At 40.2% G+C, this 24,782-nt stretch overlaps 1 protein-coding gene and 1 long non-coding RNA gene across 13 annotated transcripts in view; one reads left to right on the top strand and one right to left on the bottom strand.

Annotated features, from left to right (window-relative positions):
• The window catches only part of APBB2 (amyloid beta precursor protein binding family B member 2), a 216,824-nt gene that overhangs the window by 173,787 nt on the left and 18,255 nt on the right, over nt 1-24,782 (bottom strand). The gene's annotated exons all lie outside the window — the stretch shown is intronic.
• On the top strand, nt 2,560-6,952 carry LOC144589416 (uncharacterized). Its single transcript, XR_013545505.1, has 2 exons — nt 2,560-2,632; nt 6,919-6,952. It is a non-coding gene; the product is annotated as an uncharacterized LOC144589416 (long non-coding RNA).

The following is a 24,782-nucleotide window of genomic DNA, read 5'->3' as shown; positions in this document are numbered from 1 at the left end:
ATCAAGAGAAAGGCTTCTCCTGATGATCTTTACACCCGGGTAGGCTCATAAAAGGATAACACATTATTATTAAGATAAGACTGGTAGTAGTTTACTCCTGCCTAATAAAATCAACTTGGAAATCAAAAGCAGGCGTTCTTCTATTTTACAGCAAAGATTATATAGAGTCCATAGTTTCTAAAGGAAAAAGTCCAAAAAAGGTAATGTTAAGAAAGGCTTCACCACTAATAAAAGACAGATCTGAATTCAACTGTTTATGCAACACAAATACACGAAGAAAAATTCTATCTTCTATCACCACTCTCCCTCCTACCCCATTATAAAAATGGAAGAAAAATCCTGAAGGAAGAATTTGAGGTATTGCTGCTAACAATATTAAAAGGTAGCTATAGCAATACATCTCCTTCATGGATTGCTGCCTTGTCGTGGCAAAGGGGCTTGAGTAATTCAGAGAAGCTATGGGCTATGCCGTGCAGGGACACCCAAGACGGACAGGTCATAGTGGAGAGTTCCGACTAAACGCGATCCACCTGGAGCAGGAACTGGCAAGCCACTCCAGTATCTTCACCAAGAAAACTCCATGGACAGAAACAAAAGGATAAAAGATATGACACTGGAAGATGGGCCCCTCAGGTCGGAAGGTGTCCAACATGTTACTGAGGAAGAGCGGAGGACAAGTACAAGTAGCTCCAGAGCTAATGAAGTGGTTGGGCCAAAGCCGAAAGGACGCTCAGGTGTGGACATGCCTGGAGGTGAAAGGAAAGTCCGATGCTGCAAAGAAAAATACTGCATAGGAACCTGAAATGTAAGATCTATGACCTGTGTTTTGTATCATGAATCAGACAAGTAGTACTCAGAATAATACTTTCCGTAGGCAATTTTGTTTGTCTGTGACAGCAAAGTCAACATTTTTGTGGTATCTTTAATGTTAGAAACCCTGCCCTGTGAGAAACCCATTAGTTCCAATCCCACACCAGTCCTCTACCTCTCTCCTTTCCCCAACTCAATTTTTTCACATTGGACTTTTTCCCCCTCCACACCTGTACTCACTCACCCCAATCCAGTACCAATTACAAGACATAACTGAGCCTTTATTTAAATTGGGAATTAGTTGTATCAGAGCTAACAAATAAGTTTCCAGCTTTTAACATTTTTGAGACCTCTGGAGAGAAGCAAATAAAAATTCTTTCCAAAGTGTTTTATAAGACTACTTAAGTTTATAGCAAGAGAGAAAGAATACTGCAACTGAAGTATATCCAGCATGCTTTAACAAAATGTTCACATGTTAGATAAAATGTTCAGGACTGATTAAAAGCTAATTTAATCTAATCAGGGGGTTGCCAACTGAAACTGATTTCAGGATATAAAGTATCAAAGTTATTAAAACTAGGAAAGCAGTAATATCCATGCAAAAGCCTGTAAACTTTTTTACAATATTTATAAGCTGTAGCAGGATGAATCCTCAAAAGTCTGTGCCATAATAAAATGCATTGACCTTTAAGGTGCTGCCAGATTCTTCATTGTTTTTAAGAATAATACACATACAATTACCTTATTCAGTGGGTCTCTGCCTTTAACCACCATTTTAATTAACCTAACTACATTCCATTAGCAGAATTCAAAATGCATTCTACGTATTTACAGATTTTATTGTGTTTTAAATACACTGAACTGTTTAGGTTGGAGTTATCCTTAAAGATGACGCCTGCATCCTTGAGTCATTATAGTACAACAACAGAAAATGAGAAGAACTTAGGAGAAGACTGCTGAACAGAAGAAATGTTTAAACAGAATCCTACCAGTTATTTGCATCAGTATGTTCAATAGCTTAAATCACAGCAACTAACTGCCAGTTGTTAACAAATTGGGACTAGCATTTCTCATCATATAGCAATCACATGACTTGGTGCATGAAGATGAAAACAAGCAAAACTAACTAGTTAACAATTGGCAATTTATTATTGTGCTTTATGCCATGCATTTACACCAATGTAAATAATCAATAGTATTCTGGCCTATATTTATTTATTTATTTATTTATTCAATTTATATGCCGCCCAAACTACCCAGAGAAAACTGCTTTTATTCAACTGTATTCTAAGCAGCTGCCTGCATAGGTGTGTTGATGTCCACTCATCTTTATGCCATAGATGGAAAACTCTAGCTAATGAACAGCTCTATCCCTCTTTGCAACATATAATAAAATTGAATGTTATTCCCCCAAATCCCAGCATACCTCCCATTTTAGGCAAGTGAGGAACAGATGTCTCTGTGAAACTTTTCTCACGACTTTTCTATTTTTCCTGATGTTATTTCTGTGGTTAATAAAAACATCTGGCTTCATTCTGAAATATGCTATTACTGTGTTTCATTTGTTTAAGAATGCAAGATTACATCCTAATTTCATAACAGCAATCTAAGACCATGTAGGGTCAATTTCATAGTAATGTTGAAAGGTTCCAGCCCTGCCTTCTTCCCTCCTTTTATGTGCATATACAATGATGCTAACATTGTTGTTTATATAGATATATAAATCTTGCCCTATATTAGAAGTAGTCATGAGCTTCTAAGAAATCAACTGAATTGTTGTTGAGTTGCCTGTTGTTGAGTCATAGACTCCATTCTGTTTAGGGTAAGTGACCTTCTTGTGCCTTTAATTACCAATGCAAATAAAGTACTGAAGGCTTAGTTTAGTGGCTTAGTTTGCACATTACAGTACCTATTCTCTTGCAGTTTACAAGGATAAGGGTTTGCAAGATGAAGAATTGTAAGCAATATAATGATTTGTTGTTTTCTGAGGAAAGGTCTGTACTATAACAGGACTGTAATTGTAACCCATGGGTTAGATTTCTCTCTGTCCACACACATCAGTTTGCATACACATGTATATACTAGGACACTACTCAAAATGGAGAAATTACCCTAGATGTTTATACAGTACTTTTACTTTTAAACATACATTCCACTTTTTAGGTTGGAGTTATCCTCACCAAACTTTTTATGTTGGAGTTAATAGCAGTTAAGAGATAGTACGGTATACACAGAACCATTATCTCCAGTTGACTAATCTACTTTGCTACGGAAGATAGTATTTTAATTTTATTTTCTGCTCCTGGACACCAATCCAACTGATGGAGAAGGCGATTCCAAAGGCACTAAACAATATAGACTTCCGATATTTGTGTAGCCACAAACCAGCACCTGTTACTACAGTACATATACATGCAGAATCAGGATGGTGGTGGATTTTGAGGATGTCAAACACTGGCTGAAATCCTGTTAGTGTAATTTAGAAATTGCCTGGTTAAAAAGGCAAAGGTTTATTAAAGGGACTCTCTGAAGGTCTTTTAACATATTAGTTAAAACAATTTTAGTTTTCAATACACCAACTGAAGGCGCAACTATTAACATTTTGAGCCTCCTGATGCCTTCTGCAAGGTTAATCTGCCCATTCAGTTTTCACAGGTTCAGTTTTAGCATACCCCAGCATTCTGGGAATACCTGAAATTGACCATTGGCCCATGTAGCTCCTTCTTATCTTCACTGGCATGCAGCAACTCTTGAAGATTTCAGTAAGAGACATTTCCATGTGTGAAAATGCCAAGAACCGATCCCAGACCATCTGCATTCAATACAGAGGCTCTCTGTCACTGTGTTACAGCCTCCTCCATTTTGACATCTCTATTATAATTACATTAACTACTATGTTTATCATTAGAATGCAGGGACAATCTTACTACGCAAGAGCCACCAAAGGATTAAAAGACAGATAGCAAAGGGGGCTAAATTTTAGGGACAAAGAGTATTCAATCAGAACCTGACTAAAATATGTATACACAGAGACAGATATATTTATGCTGTCATTTTTCCAAGAACACTGGATTTCAGAAAGCGGTATAGCAAAATAGCCTGAGATTCTAGCTATTAAAAATGCCCACTTTGCCATTGACACAGTTGTATGTCCGCCACAAACTCATCTTCCAGTTACTTTAATCTAAGTTTCTGGATAATGCTGAAGATGATAGAAAGTTACGCGATTCATTCACCAGTACAGGTTTAGGGTATTAGCTTTAAGTATGAAACCATAAGCTTTCCTAACCAGAAGGGCCATCATCTCACATGACAGCAAACCTCCTGGCTGACAGTGGAAAAATTATTCTTCTACTGCAGACGAGATGCCAAGCACAGTATCACATGCTCGCTACAGAACACTTTGTTGTAATGTTATGTCAAAGGGCAGGAAGGGGAAAAGAAAACAGCCCCATTATGTCGCAGTACCACTCAATTCTCTCTGCTTCCTCTAATCAGTGTTATACTCGAGAGAGCAATAGAAAGAGAAATGGACAGACTTGTGAAGTCTAGTACAACTGACAGCTTGAGGCACTAAACACAGAGAGACAGAAAGAGGGAGTAAGTATCATGGGGAAGGGGGTAAAAAGGAGCAGCTAAAAACCAATACAAGATGGTAGCTGTGTTTTGCTTGTTCTAAACACTGGATGGGAGAGGCTATGGAAACAATCTAGTGCACATCTTTCCTACTGTAAAAGTATGATCCATCTTTTGATAAATTATATCCCTTTTTTCCCAACTAGCACGTTTCTTTTAACTAGCATTTCCTAACCCTCAAACGTACAGTACCTAGATCTGCCTGTTTATGTGAAAAACTTTATTATTAGTGAAATAGATTAGGTAGTCACCCCTTACTAACCGTAAATATTGGCAACTGTTAATCCGCAGGTGTTGATCAGACTGTGTACTGTGTTTCCCCGAAAATAAGACAGGGTCTTATATTAGTTTTTGCTCCAAACAACGCATTAGGGCTTATTTTCAGGGGATGTTTTTTTTCCCATGTACAACAACCTACATTTATTCAAACACAATCGTCTTCTGGTTGCTGTACAAGGGTGGATGGTGGGGTTTCGCTTAACTGGGGCTTATATTGGTCATAGGGCTTATATTATGAGCATCCTGAAAAATCATCCTAGGGCTTGTTTTCAGGTTAGGTCTTATTTTCAGGGAAACAGGGTAGGTATTCTGTAGATTTCTATTCCTAACCTGCCATAGGATCCTATGATGACTGCACAGTCCAAGAAGGCCAGCCAGTTGTCTCTGGTGTCTTCCCTGGTGAACTTGATATCTGGGTCCACTGCGTTTACGTGGTCTGTGAAGGCCTGTACTTCCTGAATCTTGATCTATACCTAGGTGTTGTCCACATACCCGCACCAATGGGTTGGAGTAGTCCCCTGGAAGACGTTTAGTGCCTACTTTTCCACTTCTTCCACATATACGTTATCAACAATGGGTGACATCAGGGAACCCACGGCACAGCAATGTTTCTGTCTGTAAAAGTCACCTTTGTAGTGCAGACCTGGGCAAAGTGCGGCCCGATGGCCACATACAGCCCGCAGCCACTCCTGTCCAGCCGCCAGTCGTCGCTCCAGTCCGGTGTTCGAGCGCTTGTTCAAGCCCAAGACAGACTGGATTTCTCTCACTGAACAAGTTGAACACCAAAACCATTTATAGATTTTTGTCTAAAGTTGATCAGTTGCTTATCTTTTATTTTTAAGTAAAGTTGGTTTGGCCCCCAAACACAGTTCAGATTTTTCATGTGGCCACCTATAGAAATTAATTGCCCACCCCTGCTGTAGTGGGTAGAAGGAAGAACTAGGACTCAAAAAGCCTGGGTTTGAATCCCAATTGGCCAAGAAAACTCACTGGGGGTGTGGAAATGGAAAAACCAACATCTTGTGTACCTTGAAAACACCATTAGGGTCACTGTAAATCAATTCCAACTTGACGGCACATGACAAAAATATGACATGGGTTATTTAGAGATAGGACTCTGTAGATTCTGAAAATTGCAGTAAAAGGATTTTTCGGTCTGCAGACCGGCTGGGGAAGGCGGGATACCCCCGCGTTCGCACGCATGCACGAACAAGCACTCCCTCTCTCTCTTTCTATATGGGCATGCGCCCACTCGTGCGAGCACCGTGCCGCCGTTTCCGCATGTGCACGAGCTTGAGCGCGCATGTGCAAATGGCAGTGCAGCACTTGCATGGGTGTGGGCGGCTTGTGCGCATGTGCAAACGGCAGTGCGGCACTTGTCTGGTCATGCGCGCGCTCATGAGCATGCTCAAACGGCGGCACGGTGCTCGCATGGGCGTGCTGGAGCATGCGCAGAGCCGCAAACTGGCTGTGCAGGGCTGAGTGCCTGCGGGGGACAGGTCTGTCTCGGCGGCCTGGTCCAGCTCAGGCCATGGGCCGCAGACGGGGGGGTTGGAGACCTCTGCTGTATATGATACAATTCTCTCAGCGACCATAATGGCTCTAGGATCCCATAGAATTTAAAGCATATAATTTAAGAGAACATGAATATTTTGACAGGAAGTTCCTAATAACACTGGTTTGTTCATTTCCTGTTCTGTAGGTGGAACATGTGAAAGCCAGTGTGGTATAGTGGGTAGGGTGGACTTTGAACACCCAGGTTCGAGTCTCATTAATTTATGAAACTCAATAGATAACACTTGACCAGTCCCTCCCCCTTTCAGCATTACCTCCCTTACAGGACTGTTGTGAGGATAAAATAGGTACAGTCATGTATGTTAGCCCTGAATTTCCAGGCAGAAAGGTGGGTAATAAATGAACTAATGAATACGTTTTAAATATATATGTACAAATGATGGAAGCATTGGGAATCTTAGCTAAGCTAGTTAAAATAGTCTGAGCTAAGGACAGTAGACATACATCTACATGGGAAAGAGAAGCCTCCATTTAATCCAAGCCTACCAACAAGTATTAAAGTAAGAATACTAGTTTACTCTTGCAACAAGCAAGAAAGAACAGAAGTATTGGTGCCTGAATCAATGGACAGCGCATAACAAATCTTTCTTTTCTTGCTTCCTTTCCCATATCCAACAGCCTCCCCATCAACATGCAGAAATATGTTGCCTGGAGGCGGAAATGCAGACAGAGCAAGTGAGGTTTATAGAAGTGCCAAAGCTTAATGAATCAGCCAGTTTGAAAGCAGCAATGAAATGTTAGCTCAGAAGAAAGCCAGGGAAAATCCTCTCCTTTTAGACATCTTTTTGGCTCTGAAAACACAAAACATTCTCAGCCAACAGAAGCAGATTCCTCTCTGCAGTATCACAACAATTTGTCAAAGATGCAGGTTGGATTCCCTCACTTTCTTGTCCATCTGTTGCAAACAAAAATATCACGGCTAGTTTACCCTACAGCAGAAGAAAAGCCCTGCCTCTCCTTTCAAAACCAACTGCCCTGTGGGGAAGACACTCCACAAAGAGGGAAGCCAACTGTCATTTTCACCCATCTCCACTTCCTGATGGTTTCATCTACTTGGCTGAGGAATTTTGATGCAATGGTCCTGTGAAGAACAGCAGCTGGATCCTGTGCTCTACAGGTGGTGGTGTCTACTTGGACCAACAGAGCATTATCTACAATAGCAGCAGTGACAAGACGCCAAGGGAGTCCAGCAAGACCTGCCCATAAAGCTGATGCTTCTCCCTGAAATGCTTAACGTGGTGGTGCGGAATCAAGCTCCATGAACACTACTTTCAGGAAGCTCAAATCATCATGTAGTTTCTCAGAAGCCTGAGGAAGTCTAAAGTGAAAATGAGTGGCCAGTTTTCCTTCCCACTGGTCGTTTATCAGTTCCTTGGAACAATAAACACTTCATTTGCTTATATCCATCTTTCCTCTAAATCCCTTCTACCTTTTTTTAATATTGCATACCAGAGAGGAGATATTGTCTTGTTTCAGGGAACTGCAGCTTACAACAGTTTACTTTATAACCCCTTGCTTTTACAAAGAATCACTTATCAGCTACTTCTGCCCCTCATCCAGCATCTGAAACTCACTTTTATGACCACTGGCACCAGCTCTTTATGCCATCAAGCACACCAGCAGGAGATTGGAGATAGAAAGAAGACATCAGAGGTTAAAGGGGAATTCCCAGAAAGACAGTGAAGGTTGGAGATGAGTGCCCAAAAAGGAAGCTAGAGATTGGAGGTGGAGTAGAGAAGTAAGAAGACAAGAAGGATTGGAAGGGAGGACTCAGCATGCAAGCAAGCCAGTCAGTCAGACAGGAAAAGAAGGTATGAGGGAGAAGTGATAAGCAGAGGTTTCATTAATAAGGCATGAACATTCTCCAGCAATCAAACTCCTATTCGAACATTAAGCCTAAATAAGAAAATTGAGTTCAACTCACAACAGTTTGCTTTAGAACCACCACCAGGGAACCAATTACATTTCAAATATGGTGGTCTGCTGTAATCTGTAAGCCATTCTTACAGCCCTTCTGGCTGAAGAACAAGGCAAAAATGCTTTCAATAAAATAAATAATTGCAATCAGATCCCAAAGAACAAAATTTAATAGCCAGAGATCTATCATAGCTGTCCTTTCTAAAGCTTACATGCACAGTATCCAAGAAATCTGCAGCAACCAGTTGAGAGGACTGAGACTGGAAAGAGTCTGCCCTTGTATCAGTGATTCCCATGGGCCAATGGTGAGCCACAAGGACCCTGCATTACTAGTCAATGAAACCTCAAGCCGCAGAGGGGAATGAAATGAATTAAACAGTTGCAGAGAGAAAGGAGTGAAAGGTCAAGGCTACCTGAAAATGGCATATCCCTTTATGAGCCTGTCTTGGTTTTAAATGTTGACCTGAGCTATAAAAATAATATAAAATGTATCTAACTGACTCTGCTCACAGCAGTTCATGCATGTTGATAAAAAAAAATAAACACTTGCAGGATAAAAGTTGATATTCTCCCTTATGTGCGTTTGTGTCAACAGTTGATAGTAAATAACCACTCAATCTTGGTTAAAACATTAAATAACATTTACTGTTTAAAACTATATGTATACTATAACAAACTCATGGTGCTTACACAGACTTTAGTATTTGTTATACATATACTGTAGTTTGTACTTGTTGACAGACATATTTGCTATAATTATCTCTCACACTATTACCAAGGTTCCTGCTAAGCTGGGCACAACTCTGCTTCCCTCCACACAGCTGTCTTGCTGTCTTCCTCCATCCAACGATCATGTTATTGTGTTAGGTTCCAGTCGCGACAGAACCTAGGATGCGGGGGGGGGGGGGCAGAGTCATGAATACATGCAGGGGCAAAGCCACACGCATGAGATGCAGAGTGGGCTGAAAATTAGATGGGACATTGACTATTATGCATTTGACTACAGTATTATACATTTTGACTATCTGGCCCTATCAACTAACATCCGTCATGTATTGGCCCGGTCAGCCCTAATCGGGCTTATCATCCCTATTACATAATGGACCCTATATCATAGTATGATCCTATTAACCCTATCTGAGAGACTACTAACTGGCGCCTGCTTTATATATGTCTGATGCCAGACACATTCTGATTGGTCAGAATGCTAAATACGTCGTTCTAGTATGCAAGCACAGTAACACATGCATATAAATATATACATACCGTGTTGTACAATTAGATATACCAACTATTAACCAGTTACAGAGAGAAAGGAGAGAAAGGTCCAGGCTACTTGAAAACAGCATCACCTTTTATGAGCCTGCTGTGGTGTTAAAATCATCAGGGGAGGCCTTTCTCTCCATCCCATCACCTTTCCAGGTATGCTTGGTGAGGACATGATCTTTTCTGTCACTGTTCCTAAGCTGTAGGAACTCCCTCCCATAGGAGACAAGGCTGGCTCCCTCTTTGCTATTCTTCTGCAAGCAGGCAAAGACCTTTCTCTCCAGGCAGGCTTTTTCTCAGTAAGTGGCTGCCTATTGTTTGCCACCCCCCCTACCACAGAGGCACTGATTACGGACATGTTCTCTTAAAGTACTATTGCTAAAAAACCAAATATGACGTAGTAATAGTCACAGCTGGCTATATATATGACACCAATTTAAAGTCCAACATGGTGCTTAAAAAGACTGACAAGAATTGCCCATAACAGTATATAAATTACTGTTGTAATTTGGTTAAAACATTACAATTAACACCAATATACATTACATCTCTGAGCTCATAATAATATAACACAATTTTCTCCCTCATTATATCTTTAAAGTTTGGTTGAGAAACAATGACTGGCATAAGCTACTAAGCGAGCTTCATTACAAATGGAGACAGGTCCAGTGACACTCGGCAACTGAAGGGTCTGGCACTTTGTCCTTGGTACTGCCCTTTCTCCTCAATCAATGGCAATTTAATTGCTTTCAGTTAATTCGTTAATACTAGCACCACATTCTCCTTCTTTCACTTCACTACAGTATTTGCAGAGAGGGCTCACCTACCCAATCACCTGGGAACAGCAGACTTTTGTACTTAGAGGGGCAGGTGGATGAGGGGTTCTGGAGTTGCATGATGGAAGACCACGCAAATCTGCAAGTAGCCGTAAGTGGGGAACTGGGTTGAGATTTCCAGCATTCCAATTACTATGTCACATACAAGAAGGGGGGGGGGAACCCTAGGCTCTCCAGATGTTTTAGACAATGGCCCCCACAGTTCTATACTATTGACAATCTTTGTTGAGACTTCTTGGAATTCAAGACTGAAACATACAGAGCAACAAAAATTTTCTATCCTTGGAATAGGTACCTTATTTGCCAGCGTACAAGGCAACTGGCTGTATAAGACGACCCCCCCAACATGTGGCGCCGGCACCGGCTGCCAGGGGCTCTGCCTAGGCCCGCCCTGGAAATTCATGGCCAGTGAGGAGGAGGGCGAGGAAGAGGCTGGGTGGGCGGCGGCAGAAGGAGAAGGAGGAGGGGAAGTGGGGGGTGGGGCGAGCGAGCGCGCTGCTGGCTCAGCAGCGCAGGGTGGCGGGCAGTCCAGCAGTGGGCTCTGGCTGCTCAGGCATGGCAGCCAGAAGGTAAGGAAGAGGGGAAGAGGCTGAGCGGGCGGCAGCAGGAGGAGGAGGAGGAAGAAGAAGAAGAGGGGAAACGGGTGGGTGGCGGGCTCTGGCCGCTCAGGCATGGCAGGCTGTGCTTCCCTCCCTCCATCCAGACCGACTGCCTGCCCGCCTGCCTTCTTCCCTGGCCAGCGCGCCCCACGTCACTCACTTGGCAGCTCCTTCCTGGCCCAAATGAAGTGCACCCGGCATACAAGACGACCCCCCCACTTGGAGGCATGTTTTTTGGGCCCAAAAAGTTGTCTTGTACCCTGGCAAATACGGTAATATGGAGAGCCCTTCCTACATTTCAGGGCAGAATGTGCATCTTTGAAGAAACATCGTAAGTGTCTTGGCTTCTCTTATTATCTTTTTGGAAAGGAAAATGCAAGCCTTCCAGCCTTCCTCTCTTGATGCATTTTGGACAGAAGCTGTCCTCTGCTTCCAGATGAGTGACGTTTGACTGGTTCTAATTCCAAGATGCTACAGTGAATTATGTCCTAACTGGCTCACATAATAAAATCCAAAGCTACTAAAACAGAATATGATTGACAATTTTATGTATATGCAAGTAACAAGATTTTAAGAAAGAGGCAGACCTAACTATAATATTTGCTGTACTGGCATCACCATCTTAGAGAAAATTACTTACTGACCTGGAAGAGACAGCTATATTTCCTAAAGGGCCACTTTGTTAAGTAAGCATAAGGTGATCAGTCAAGCCTTCAAGCCCTATTCTTTCAATGGTATAGCTTGCCAAGAAGAGGTTGCTACTAAATAGCATTTTCTTCTCATAACTGTTGATTGGGAAGAAGAGTAGGCAGCATTCCTTAGGGAAGATTTCACTTCCAACTTCTGACCCCTAAGTTGGGAAAGTTAACATTAACATTTCCTTAGTGGCAGAATTCTGTACTTCAAAATGAAACACTCATGAAATTGGAAGACAGTTTCAGAAAGCAATGTCTGACACTTTAAAAGGTAAGGCACAAATACCTAATTTGTCAAACTGCTCTTTCTTTCACATATTGTGAAAGCTTCACATATTGATTTGTCCCAGTTAGTGCAACAGTCTATAAATTTGCTTTTCTTTCTATTTATTTGGTAACACGAGCACTTTTCAGGCCTCATGGGTGGATAATTCCAAAGCTATCAAGCATAGGCTGTTTCCTTCTAAGCACAAGACGGGAATCAAAAACAGAATACATTGCATGCATATGAGGGAAAATAAAAGTGAGAAAATTAATGCCAAATATAAAAAATGAAAATAGAAACTAATTAAATCAAATGACACCTGTTTGCATCATTGCTTTCCCTAACTCCATTCAAGAAGTAGTATACTGCATCTATTGTTATTTAAATGGTATTTATCACATATTTCTTAAGCACCTTCCCCAAGAAGCGTAGGGCAACATATACGATCTTACATTTACCAACAAAATAACTGTGCTATCCTGAAATATAATGACCACCCGAAGCTTCCTGCTGATTCACTCAGTCCAAGAGTAATACACTACATTTGACAGTGATTTTGGGAAACAACATTTTGTATTAAAATACCTTATGCAGTGCTAACCTGTAGAAACGATCTGTACGAAAAACTGATATTGAGCCAACAGAAGCAGTCCAAGAGCACAGCAATAGATGTTAATCAGAAATTACACATTTTGCTTCAAAAATTCTTGTTTGAATCAGATTTTCCCAGTTGCTCTTGTTCTTTTTCTCAGAATGGACAAACAGCAGGTGTTTGGTCAATAAGAGTTCATGGCATCTACTAACAAGGAGGATGGAGGAAAATGTTCAATTTACCATGTAACAACTCACACTGAGGAATCCTGACATTATCACAAAGAAAGAAAGTGCCAGATGTAAAAGTCTTTCTAAACCCTGTCTTTTCCACATCACATAATTCATCCCTGCAGTACCTTGCTTCCTGCTATCTTCCTCTAACTATTGAGATGCTGGTGCACACTCAGCCATGACTGGCATTATGTCAGCATCATGAGTTCTTTCCCTTCATTTTGCTCCTGACAAAAGACAATAAAAACATATTTATCCAGCTCAAAGTAACCGATTGGGACCATGCCAGTCCAGCTTTGAGATGGGAGTTCATCCTAACTCAAGGTATTAGAAGGCTCTTGTTGCAACTGAATTTCTGAAGAGGAATTTAAGCCTGAGGCAGAACTTCAGGCAAAGGAAGAACCAAGGTCTGAAATGTAAAGGCAAAGTCCTACTCTATTGACCAAGCAGACAGAAAACCAGGGTTCACATACTTATATCAGAGGTTTGATGCTGCCTGGCAACCAAGAAAGAAAATACTTATGCATCCTTTCTATGCCTGAGAAGAGCTCAGAAGCCTGAGCCCTCATATAGCTTTCAAGGTTATATGGCAGACCCAACCCACAAGCAGGGTTTATTCTGATCTGCAGCTGGAAAAACATGTTTTGTTCAGAGGATGAGATTTTGTCCATCTAAGCACATAGATAGAACTCTGCTTTTTCTTCAAGTGTTTTTATTGCCTTTGTATTATTATTACAAAGCCAATAAAGACATTGCCCAGAGTGTCTGCTGCTCAGAGTAGTGGTTTCGCTACTCTTTGGGCAGGATGAAAATCTAAATTACTAAATAAAACCAAGAGCAAAAACAAACAAACAAACATGCTATTGTCTTTAACGTCAAACTAGTAAGTTGGAATCTTCCCTTACTCCCCCATTTTTTGAAAGCACTTCCACTTTTCCTTCTTTTCCAGTCTCATTTCCTTTAACTTTCCTTCTTCGCAATTTTCTCTCGTCCGGATGCTGGATGAACCCAAACAGATGTTGCCATGAAGTTTATGATTTAAGCCCTAGGATTCTTGACATCATAGTAAAAGATGGCAGACAGAAACTTTACAAGACCAGAAAGCAAAATATTTGTTTATGTGGGGCAAACCCAATAAGTGTTCTCTATTTGTAGAAAGTCCTCCCTGCCCTGACCCCTGTGTTTAAGAGACAGGATACACTATCCTTGCAATGCTCAGCCTGAATCAGACAGAAGAAAAGCTGTTACAAACATAGGAAGGCCTTCATACCCTCTTATACTATCGGTTGATCTAGCTCATGATTAACTACTCCAGTAATGGGGAACTCCTTGGCCTCCCAGAACTCATGTCCAGAATGGCCAGTTGTAAAGAATGATAGGAAATGCAAAATGTTAGAAATGTCAAAGGTTCCCCATCCTGATCCACACTGACTGGTACAGGTTCTCCATGACTTTAGACAGGAGCCCAGCCCAGCCCTGGCCTTTCAACTGGTCCATTCGGCTGTGCTTTAGCTTAAGGCAATCTTCATACAACAAGCATTATTTTTTTCCCTGTTCTGTGTCTATTGACTAAATCTGAAGCCCACCCACTTAATGAACGTAGGTCAGCAGATTCCCATAACAGACTCCCATTCACCAGATCCTCTGTTAGCTGCTCATTTCACTGCTTTACACTGCCATTTACTGAGCATGTGCAACTGTGTTACACTAAGAAAAAGTCAGAGTGCATTATTTTATTACCAGTAATAAAAAGTCAGGCATTACAGATTCATCATTTTCCTGCAGGTCATTAAGTGTCACCAACCTCCTGGTTACCAAGCAACCATATGACTGTTATGTCTTGATGAAAAGGTGGAGACAAGGTGGGTTTAATCACCTTTGACATGCTCCCTCCTCTGAAAGTACCAGCACAATACAATCTCATTCTCAAGGTTAAACCTGCCCCTTGCCAAAATCACTGTTTCCTTTAAGAATATTTTTTGCTATCTACTTCACTAAGTGAAACAAACTAATCCTTCTCTAAGCAGAGAAACCTTTGCATTTAGCTTGATCTCACTTTTTTGCTGATATACTGACAGGACCGACTGTGGTTTAATATGTGCATGAAAACCTTCAATCTCTGACAGACTGTATATTTAGCCCTCAATCTTTCTTTCCCTTTTTAAACTATGGACAGATATTCCTATGAGGACTCATATCTGCTCTATGAGATTCTTTGAACTAACCATTAACTACTCTTGGAACTCCCTCTAGATTTTTCTTTAACCAATTTGCCAATTTTCAGTTCAAATCCTTTAATTGCTTAGAACAAACTAAAAAAACCAACAACAACAACACCCAGTTCTACTTAAAATTACAAGTGGTTTGTCTGCTATGGTTCTATTAAGTGTGAGGGTCTTTTTAAAATGCATGTGCAAATTAAGGAGAACTGTACAGCATGTACACCCAGAGTAGACCCAATCTAGATGAGCGGAGTATAAATCTAATAAAATAAATAAATAAAATAAATGTTCCTTGAAAAGGCAATAAGGCATGTGTTTGCAAACAAATAAATAGCTTCTGTTCAACTTCTAGCCTGTCACAAAAACCTGCAAAAGGCCAAACGGCAGATGTCTCTGTTTATGGCTCCTCCACAGTATAGGCCAGTCCCTGTGTTTCTCTCTATGCTTTATCATGTGCAGATTCTCAAAAATGCTCCATCTCTGTGTTTCTACCTCTCATTCATAAGAGCCCTTTTAATTCTTTGATGCACATAAACTTGCAGAGCTGAAGCCCAGCACCATGCATTTTTGTATTATTGTTAAGTTCTTGCTGGAATAAAAGTTGTATTATACTGGTATAGCATCTGTGTGAATGCCCATTAGCTTCCGGGTTTCAATGGGACTTATAATGGTTTACACCGATATACAAATAATTAGACAGAAAATGAATCATAGCTCTTGGTTGCAGTAATGCTGTTCTGCTATTCAATAAAAAACAAAATTGGCAAATTCATCATGCATTGGTAAACGTTCTTATTTCAACCTGATTTACGCATAACTGAAAGCAAAACAAGAGTGACCCACTGTGTACTTAAAAAATAATTAAAGAAATTACCAACTGAACCAGTATTTCTAGGAATCCAAAAAGAGCTAAGAAAATTTCTTTAAAGTCACTGCACCTGCCAAAAGGGCATGCCAAAATTTCTCCTTGAATTTGGTTTGCCCTTAGTCAGCCTTCACTAAAAAGCAAGCTGAGCTCATGCCAGACTTTAAGTCAAGAATTAAATATTCGTTGGCATTGCTGTTTGAAGGGTATCTGAGGTCCAAAATAATCTACCAATATTGTGCTCTTTGAAAGCTGAAACTAAGGACACAAATCATTTAATGGAAAGAACACAAAAGCAGTTTCTCATGGTTGAATCTAAATGCAAATACAGTAGTTTCCAAGGGCAGGTATGTACAAATATCAACAGCTTAAAACACAGAAGGAAACAGTAATAATTCAAACAAACAAACAGGTATTATTTGCTTGGAACTTGATGTTGCTGCCTTGTATCTTAATTTTTTTCAGCTTTGGCGACAGAAAATAGATATAAATTGATATCAAACTAAGTAATATAAATAAAAAGGAATCATTATGTTTGCCTTCTCAAATGACATTAAGAGAAGTGGATGCACAATGAAATTAATACACCTAGATTATTTACAAATTCCCCTGACACATTTGTTATAGAACACTCAACCATTATTAATTTATTTAAAACTCTTATTAAAAGGTTCTCCAGGCACTGTTGTTACTATTAGCATATGCCATCAAGTCCCTTCCAACTGATGGTGATTCAATAGGGTTTTAATTTTATTTTATTTTTTAGTAAAGATCAGGAATAGACACAATTTAGGAGAGAATCTGGTGCACAGCTTGAGGAAGATTAATTATCGAAAGCTCACTATTTTTTTTAAGTGATCCAATAAAAGTATCACCTGTTCCTGCATTTGTATTAATTTTGAGATGCTTAAGGGGTGGGTGACCATTGCCAGCCCTCTATGAGTCTCCATGGCTGAACAGGGGTTTTAATCCAGGTCTTTTAAGTCCTTTCCCACACTCTGTCCACAATGCCACGCTGGTTCTCCTCCAGGCACTGCAGAAAATTAAAGTAACAATAAAGCTCAAAAATTAAACTCCAACAATAAAACTAAAATAGATTTCAATTCAGCATCAGACTCCGATACATAAACCCAATCCGGTAAATTAGAATTAAAAATGGCAAGATCTAACAAATAGCCACAAAATACAAGAGCTAAACTCAAAACAATTATCACAGCAATTTAAAAATAAAAAGATTTTTTAAATCTTGGCAAAACAGAAGGTCTAAACTTGGCAGCAAAAAGACACCAGAATTACCCTGAGTAAGAGAGCATTTCAAAACAAGAAGCCCAATACTGCTAAAGTCATATCTCCTATTCTCCTCACCCAGTTGTCAAACTAAGGAGGCAATCAGATGATGCCACTAAAAATATCTTAGAATAGGGTTAGGCATGCCTGAGAGAAGGTAAAGAAATCCCAGGATGGATAAAATCAAGTATTTTTTTTTAAAAAAGTCATATTTTAACTTAAATCAGACTTTTTATTTTTACTGTTAAAAAGCCTTAAATGTTTGTTTTAATTTTAAAGAATTTACTAGAACTCTATAGTTTGAATTTAAAAGTGTGTTGTAGGTCAAAGTTTTCATTACAGAATAAGGATTATAAATTCCAAGTCAGTAATATTTGTAAAAAGGTTTTATAAAGAGGGCCCAACAGTTTTTAGACAGGGGACTCAGTTTTATGAACTCTAAAGACTTCTGAGCAGACAATAATCTGTACAGATTCTTTAGGTTAATTTTTCTGTCTCCCCCCAGCACTCAGTGGAGGAGACAACATTAGAAAAAATCTGCAGTTCTCAAACGCTTAGGTCTCCAGAGATATGTACTTGTTAACAGCCATATATGGAGCTTAGAAATCAGAGATTGTATCAACTCTCTTTTTAAAATCTGTCTGAAGTTATTCCTGGCATCCCCTCATCCCACAGATATGTTATAACACTGGAAATTCTTGGAAACTATAAAAATCTGTACCTTAAAGCAATGCTGATTCCTTTAAAGTGGCAACTACAGCTGTCTTCCCTCTACTATTTTGTACAAACAAAGGGAACCCATTGACTTTCTCTCTCTCTCTCTGAAAGTGCACACTTTCAGATAGCTCTTATGAAAGCCTTTATTATTCTGATAACTTTTACTATATGGATTATGATGATATACAGCAGCACCATATATATGGTGTTTTGCAAGCGACCAGAAGCCCTATCAGCAAAGGAGCTCATAATTCCGATTTTTTATAATGAATAAGACAAAGGGGAAGAAAGAGTAGAAGAGGCTTTGAATTAAACGTGCAGCACTGTGAACATGGCCCTAATCTGGCACTCATTATGTGATCTAGTAAAACAAACAATTAGAAGACTGCAAAGAAAGCTTACACAGATATGAGGCACATTATATAGCTTCAGGAAGTGTCTGTGGCATGGAAACAAAACACAGCTATGCTTTTCAACATTCTGTCAGCCTTCCCAGTATAACTACCACCAGCCGTTAAAAATCACACAACTGGTGCTCATTTTCTTCTGTCAACACAAAAATCATATTTCAAAATTTCTAAGGCTGCTTTCCTCATAGGTATGTTTATCATTTACTTAAGCTTACATTGCTTGTTACAACTGCAGCCACAAATTACGGAGAATAAATCAACCTTAAGCCTGGAAAAAACAAGAGCATGTTTCTCTTATAATGGCCATACAGATATTAATTTCTGTAGGCATGTTATTCTTCAAAACACAACTTTTCAGTTCATAATTTCTCTTGTGGCTGCAGCACTAATACTCAGCATTTAATTGCACTTACATTTCACTGGAATAGCATTATTTGCACCCTGACTTTCCTTCAAGAAGTTCTCAGCAAAATTAGACCATTCTGCAGAATTAAAGCTACAATTCTATGCCCATTTTTTTTGGCTTTAAGCCCTATTGAACTCAGTGGGGTTTATATGTGAATAGTGTAGAACGAAGACAATTGGACTGCCAATGTTATTGAAGTAAAATATATGTTAGAAATAATCATGGCTACATATTAGTCAATCAGGTAATGAAACATCTTTTACAAAAATCCTTCTAAGAAGAACCAAAGTAATAAAGTATTTTCTATCCCATTTTAATTGAAAAATAACTTTTTGGATTAGAATGTTTTAAAATGGGTTTCTTTTACACTATGAGTAGAATACCCAGTGTGGTACGGTGCATAAAATAATGGACTTAGGACTTCAGAGACGTGGTTTCAATTTCCTGGCTCTGTGTATCATTACAACAGCCACACATCAGATCAGCATCATGGCACATGTCTGCTTATGACCATGTATATACTGCAACATATGCACATCTTACTCCCAAACAAAGAAAGTGTGCTGCTCTTTTCTTCTTGAGATTTATTGATTTATTCACAAATAAGTGCATATACTGAACTTAATTAATTTACTTTTTTGCAAGGAGTCGTTGGTTAGAGCTGGAAGAAGCTTCAGCTAACCAACAATAAACACTTTTAAATCCAATAAATTTTGAATGAAGAACTGCTTATGAAATTATTGAGACATGACCATGCATCTTTGGCTTCATGGTACCATTTCATTTATATTTTGTATTGCATTTCTGGCATTGAAATTAGGGACATAAATCTCCATTTATTATTTCTCATGAGAGGGAATAAAAAAAACAACACATGCCTTTCTCCCTGCTGAAACAGGACAAGAGTTTTTGTGCATTTTTGAATTTGAGGATTTTTTTTGCAAAAAAATGTGAAGATGTGGTTTCTATGCAAAAGTAATACTGTATATAGATGCCGGCCACAGAGACTGGCAAAACGTTAGGAAGAACAACCTTCAGAACAAGGCCAAAGAGCCCGAAAAACCCACAACAACCAAAATATATTTTTAATTAAAACTTCTGCATTGTTTGAAAAAAAATGTATTTTAAATAAAATCCAGAGTTTTTAAATGAAAAATGCAAAGCTTTTGTGCAAAATAGTATAAACACAAAGTTCATTTTGCTAATGTTTCTAAAAATAAACCTCTTCTTTTGAATCTTGTGCAGGAGCTAAAACATGAAATATGAGATCTGAAGCTGGGTCTAAGGCTGCTTTCACCACAGGTATGTTTATAATTTATATACCTGTGAGTCTTCCAGGCCCCTAGGAGCAGTTTTGCTAATTTTCTAACACTCCCTCATTCTTGCCCCAAGGTGCTTTTCTTCAGTGGCATTCAAACAGGAACCACTGAGCAGTGAAGCTCATATATCCAGTTACCATTATATAACTCAGGTACTGTATATAGTGCAGCAATATTTTATATTTTTGGCGAACGAGCATAATATTTCAGAAATTAAACATTTATAAACTTTATCTGTCAGAAATATTAACATTTAGAGACACTCAGAAACATAAACATTCCTTCTGGCAAAAAATGTTACTTTCTCGAAGACAAGGCTTAGCTTATCTGTGCAGTACACAGGTATCACCAACACTACTTTCAAAAGGTGCCAACAGGGTTGTCTCGACACATTTTTGCCACCTGAAGCAAAGAACAAGATGGCAGCCTCTCATGGAATGCCAGGGGAATGGTTTCCCACGAGCTTAAGTCAGATGGGCTAACAGCTCAATTTTTCTTTAACACAGATGAAAGGGCAGCGCCCACCCCTGCATCAGAGGGAAGGCAGCTCATTTATATGGCACAGGGCCAGTATGTATGGTAGACACTATATAGCTCTGACCGCCAACCAATCAATCCTGAATTCCAGGTTTATTCTACAGTATCTTCAGTAAACAAAATAGGAATAAGAAAGATATCTGCCTAAGGCCTTAAAAAGCTGGTAGGACAGAAATACCAATGGCCTGATTCAGTGGAAGAAAGGTTACATTAAGCCTGTTCTCCAAGACAACAGGGCCAACAGCAGGAACAATCCAGTCCAGTTAGGCATATTTTAAGATATTTTGGCCATAATCCTTCTGCTTAGCTATGCAAATGGTGCAACATTAGAGATGGGCATGAACCACAGTTCAGAGGTTGGTGCCACATATTCCCTTCTCCCACCTCCCTGGCCAATCACCCACTCACCACTCGGAGCGCTCTCCTCTCCTCTCCTCTCCTTTCTTCCTCCTCTTCGGCTGTTAAACCAAACCCTGGCAGGAGCATGGGTTTGTCTGTCCTGCCTCCTTGTCTGAGTGGGTGATCAGCCAAGGAGGTGGGGCAGGAAAGCCCATGCTCCTGCCAGAGATCAGTCAAACAGCCAGAGGAGGACGATGATAGGAGACCGCGACAACTGGTGAGTGGGTGGGGGCTTCAACTGGGAAGGAGGGGGAAGGGAATATGTGGCACCTGTGGTGCCATGCATACAAACCAGCAGGAAACTCCAAACCAAGATTTGTTCACATTTCTATGCAACTTCTCTCCCTTTCTCTCCCTCCCTCCCTCCCCCTCGCTCTTATTTATAAACCACCTTTCACCTGATAAGAGGGCTCAAGGTAGCTCACAGTATTAATCAGAACAGAATTTAAAACGTAAGTTATATACTGTATTTAAAAGTGTATAACAAAAACTTTTGGAGGCAACTGTTTCAAGTTAAGAAATCACTATAGGCACTATCATTTGCATGCTGAAAGCTACAATTTATTATGCAACAGATAATGCCTACAAATGATTTTTTTAACCTAAGGTAATTCCCTCCAAAAGTTACTCCACTTGTGTTGCACCAGTGTAACTAAGCAAGAGGATCTGGGCCACTGATTTCCAAGGGACAGATATAAACACCTGTTCAACTCTCACTAAAATCAATAGGATTTTAGGCTTCAACTTTGGTTCAAACATGTATTTGCTTCATCAACATGCATTTGGTTTCTCAAAATCACCCCACCTTCTTTAACCATGGTGCAGAAATCATAATTCTACCCAAATTCAATGAGATTACTGGGGAAATGATGTGAACTGCACTTACAATTTTATCACCTAGTCAGCCATAACACAGAGCATGTGTGCACTTCAGCAGCCAAGTCGGGCTGAGAGGAAGTGCCATGGACCAGCCTATGCCAAAACAAACAGGCAAAGCCTGGAATCTGCAAAACCAAAAATAGATTCAGCTCACTAAACCTTCACAGCTCATCTACTTCTCATTGGCAGAGCACACAACACAACCCCCCTCCCAAGCGCACTGAAACAGAAGTCTTCCTTGCAGAGACTGATCAGATAGATGGGCAGCTGTCGCCATGTTATAAACAAAACTGGAATTTTGCAGTTGAAATGCCGGCATAGAAACTGAAGGGAAACGGGAAAGGGAAGGGCTCTGAGGGCCACATTAGGCAACTGGAGGGGACTCGGCAGGATTGACAACAGATTTACAAGTCAAAAAGCATGGATGCCATAGAGTTGGTTTGTTCACAAGGTTAAAGCATGGTTTAGCATATGATTATCATTTAGCTTTTGGGATCCAAACCCCTGTTTTGCTATCTACAAAACTATAATTCTAGGAATTAACAAAGTAGTGTTTGTTTTAAGCAAGTGACTAAAGCAAACCATGATTCTTGGTCCACATATGCAGAAAAAAGTTTGCATCAAGGAATATGACTCTTAAGCTTGGTAGGAGCACTCAACATTGGAAAGGAGACAGACAAGAAGTGTGAGCAAGCCAGAAGTTTTGTCCAGGACCCCAAAGTTTTATCCACATAACATCCTGGCTTTACAAGCAATCACTACCTCTCTGTAGATGACCAAGGTCTCCGGAGAGGTTAGAAAAAGGTTCCAACATCAGAAAACGGGAACAGAGCTCCACCGTCTTTCTTCTTTTCCTATGGCAGATCTAATGTGAGATGGATTCACTCAATAAAGGAAGCCACAGCTGGAGCAGGGCCGTTAATGATAAGACATTTCAGAAGTCATTGATTTATAGAATCTCCACAAATCAGAAACAACAACAAAGCTCCCTCAAACAGTTGGTGGTCACAAACTGTCTTACAGCCAAAGCAGCTTGAATTATATTGCCTTTCTTCTGCAATCAGCCTTGAGATCAAGAATGGGAATCAGATACTGAGCCAATTTGAATTATTTATTATTATTATTTATTATTTATTTAATTTATACCCCGCCTATCTGGTCGGTGAGGACATCCTCATCCTCATATTGACATCCTTCTGTAGTACACCATGGCCTCTGCAGATAAGATGACACTTCTTTCTGTCCTGATACAAAACATCTCAAACTTATCATCACATAAAAACCAGTGGTTAGCAATGCACCAGAAGTCCCTATAAGCAAAGTGTGCTGCTTATATACCGCCCCATAGTGCTTTAAGCACTCTCTGGGCGGTTTACAAGTTAATTATGCAGGATACATGGAAGGACAGAAGGCTGAGTCAACCATGAGCCGGCTACCTGGGATCGAACCCCAGGTCATGAGCAGTTTTGGCTGCAGTACAGTGGTTTAAGAGGGACGTGGTGGCGCTGTGGGCTAAACCGCAGAAGCCTGTGCTGCAGGGTCAGAAGACCAAGCAGTCGTAAGATTGAATCCACGCAACAGAGTGAGCGCCCGTTGCTTGTCCCAGCTCCCGCCAACCTAGCGGTTCGAAAGCATGCAAATGCGAGTAGATAAATAGGTACCATCTCGGTGGGAAGGTAAACAGCGTTCCGTGTGTAAATCACACTGGCCATGTGACCACGGAAAGATTGTCTTCGGACAAACGCTGGCTCTATGGCTTGAAGAGCAGGATGAGCGCCGCCCCCTAGAGTCAGACACGACTGGACAAAAATTGTCAAGGGGAACCTTTACAGCGGTTTAACCACTGCACCACAAGAAAGATATCTCTGCTCCATTTGCTGGAGCACGTTTCCATGCTAACTTCAAGGTGATGGTTTTAACCTACAAAGCCATAACAGTCTGGGAACTCAGTATCTGGCAAAACGCCTGCTTCCAACTGGATCTGCCTGTCCTACATGAACATCCCAAGCAGGCTGGCTGAGGATTCTAACTCCAAGAAAGGGCCGGCAGGAGAGGACAAGAAACCGGCCCTTCTCCGTGGTTGCTCCTCGGCTGTGAAATGAATTCCCTCCTGCAATTTGTCTGCTCCCCTTTGCTGGTGATTTTAAGAAACTCTGTTATTCAGACAGGCATTCCAAAGCGTTATACCTGCGGAATCAGCTGATCTTAGTTAGCCTCATTTAATCGTCTGCCATTTTTAAATGTTTATTTCTGTAAATGTATTTTAATGTTTTTGACTGTATTGTTTATTTGTATTTTATTATCATTTTTATCAAATTGGTATTTAACTATGTTGTTGCTGTGTTGTTGTATACTGTCCAGAGTGGCCCCTGGCCAGATGGGCAGTATAAAAATGAGATTGGGGGGAACAGATGGACGGATGGCTTCACTGAGAAAAAGGTAAGACTTTTAGATCAAATTTTATACTGATTTGTTTGGCTCAAAAGAGCAAAACTGTTCCTTCCTGCCCCACCATCATTCTATTCAAGAGCAGATTTTTGACTGCCTATGCAGTCGTTGACAATAGAGTGTTATCACAATTTTATGGGAAGCAGGAACTACACAAATATGCTTGGCTTTGGGATCAGCAGTACATTTGATGTTGGGCTACCTGCCACTAAGCCTTAACCAAACAAATATAGATTCAAAGAGCCAAATTAGTTTCCAAGAGAACTTCGCCAAAAGCCTGGACAGCTAACTCACCATTGCCTCCCATTCTCCAGTTGGGAAGCTTGGCTGGCAAAACTACCGGCACTAGCTTGGCTTTAAGATTACACAGGAAAGGAACAAAACAGAAATATTTGAGGCTATATGGCAATCCATTCTTGGATATATTTTTTTTCTTGCAGATTAACAAAAACAATGGCTAATGAAACAAAATCAAAATACTGTATTGAGAGCTCACTGAGAATGAAGGCAATGACAGATAACATCTCAGAGAAAGATGGTGTTTGAAGTCAACTAGCTAAATATAGTTTCGACTTGTCTATCCATTTAGG

The sequence above is a fragment of the Pogona vitticeps genome, chromosome 5, assembly GCF_051106095.1.
Source record: "Pogona vitticeps strain Pit_001003342236 chromosome 5, PviZW2.1, whole genome shotgun sequence".
NCBI lineage: Eukaryota > Metazoa > Chordata > Lepidosauria > Squamata > Agamidae > Pogona > Pogona vitticeps.
Note: the sequence above shows the minus strand (reverse complement) of the source record. Positions and strands in the feature narration are given on the sequence as shown.